Genomic DNA, 2,151 nt, shown 5'->3' on the forward strand with positions numbered 1-2,151 from the left:
GTAATTTTCCATTACCTTCCCAAATCCTATAAAACGGCCCCACCCCTATCTCCCTTCGCTGACTCTTTTCGGACTCAGCCCACCTGCACCCAGGTGAAATAAACAGCCATGCTGCTCACACAAAGCCTGTTTGGTGGTCTCTTCACACGGACGTGAATGAAACCTACTGTGTACTTTGCTTTCTTTGCTCTTGGTGATTCCCCAAAAAACTTATCTCAACATATAAGGATTTTTCTTTTCTTTTTTTTTTTTTTTGAGACGGAGTCTCGCTCTGTCGCCCAGGCTGGAGTACAGTGGTGCGATCTCGGCTCACTGCAAGCTCCGCCTCCCGGGTTCACGCCATTCTCCTGCCTCAGCCTCCGGAGTAGCTGGGACTACAGGCGCCCGCCACCATGCCCGGCTAATTTTTTTGTATTTTTAGTAGAGATGGGTTTCACCGTGTTAGCCAGGATGGTCTCCATCTCCTGACCTCATGATCCGCCTGCCTCGTCCTCCCAAAGTGCTGGGATTATAGGCGTGAGCCACCGCGCCTGGCCGGCTGTCAATCCAGTGAGACAGGGCTCCAAAAAGATGTGCACAAGTCCTGGCATGGAGTAAGGACCAAGGAATGAAACTGGGGAGATTATTAAATGCCCCATTTTCTTGCCAAACCTTGACGAGGCAGGTCCCTGAATATGCACAGGGAAATGAGGACAGAGGGGACCCAGGCTCTAGATACACGCATGTGGCCCAGCTGTTAGCAGAGGCCCAAACCACGCATGAGCAGGGATCTGGGCTGCCTCCCCCTGCTCTGTGTCCCTGACAACCTCCTTGGGCCTCAGGTTACCCTCTGCAGAACAGAGAGCAGCAGACTCTGCTCTAGGAGGAGCTCCAGGGGGCACACAGTGGGTCTCTGGGGACAAAGTCCTGGGTTAGGCACCAAGGGGAGAGGTGGAGGGGGATAGGAAGACCCCCCTCCAGGCACACCCAGGGGCCAGCAAGACCCAAGTCATTCTGCAAAGCAGCTCCAGCAGGTCTGCCTGCCGGAGTGAAGTGGGGCTCCTCTCTCTTCCCCTCCTTCTCCCACTCCTCTCAGCCAAGCGGGAATTGCAGGGTAGATGCCCGAAGTTTGGCAGATGCTCTGAAGGGAGGTGAGCAGGAGACCCCGGGCCAAGTGCTGTCCCCGAGCTAAGCAAACGCACAGTCTGGGCGCGGCTGTCCCCGTGGTGGTGATTTACTATCCACCTGTCCACGCTCTGAGTCCTGCAGCCAACAGGACTCTTAATTAAAACATTATTTCTTCCCAGGCTCCGGCGCCTCCGCCCATGATGCCTGGAGAGTGTACACAGCCCTCGAGGACATGCGTAGCCTCGGCACCCCCTCCCCAAAGACCCTCCCCAGGGGCTGCGCAACAATGACGTGGCTGCAGGTCAGAGGTGCAATGGAGGCCCGGCACACTGCCCTGAGGGTCTCCACCCGGAATTCCCACAACGCACTCCCTGCAGTGCCCCGCGATGACCTCCCACACCTAGGCCCAGTTCCCCACCCCCAGATCCTCGTTCTCTTGGCCAGAGTTCTTCAGACCCCCTTCCCCGCTGCCCCGAGACCCTATGCAAGATGAGGCATCCGGATTTAAGGGGAAGGGGAAAACAGCCCAGGGGGTGGGCACAGGTGCCTCCTGGGGAGGTATTTGGGGGTGGAAATGGGGGCACAGTTGGAGGCCTGAGAACGAGCTAGGATGTCCACATCTCCCCGCTGAGTCATTGGAGAGTTCGGCCACGACTGGCTGCACCCCCAGCCAGGGCTGTTCACTGCACAAAGGGCCTGTGGGGGCCCCAAAGAAGGCTAGGTGCTCTCTGGCTGGGAAGGAGGGAATCTGAGAAGACTTCCTGGAGGAGACTGCAATCCCAGGTGTATTGGAGCTGCAGAGAAGAGGTTGAAAAGTGCTCCAGGCAGGGGGCACGGCTTGGGCAAAGGTGTGGCTGGGAGAATGTCCTGGGCAAGAGTGGAAGTGCCTCTGAGTGTCTCTCCTGCCCCTTCTGTGCTTCTCTTCTTGCGATGCCCTCTGGCTGCCCATGGGAGCTTTCCAAGGTGGCACAGTGCTTTCCACTGAAGACAGGGCACCCAGGGCCCCAAGAGGGGAGCAAAAACCTCAAAGTCACACAGCAGAGC

This window comes from Gorilla gorilla, chromosome 17 (assembly GCF_029281585.2).
Source record: "Gorilla gorilla gorilla isolate KB3781 chromosome 17, NHGRI_mGorGor1-v2.1_pri, whole genome shotgun sequence".
Classification (NCBI taxonomy): Eukaryota; Metazoa; Chordata; class Mammalia; order Primates; family Hominidae; genus Gorilla; species Gorilla gorilla.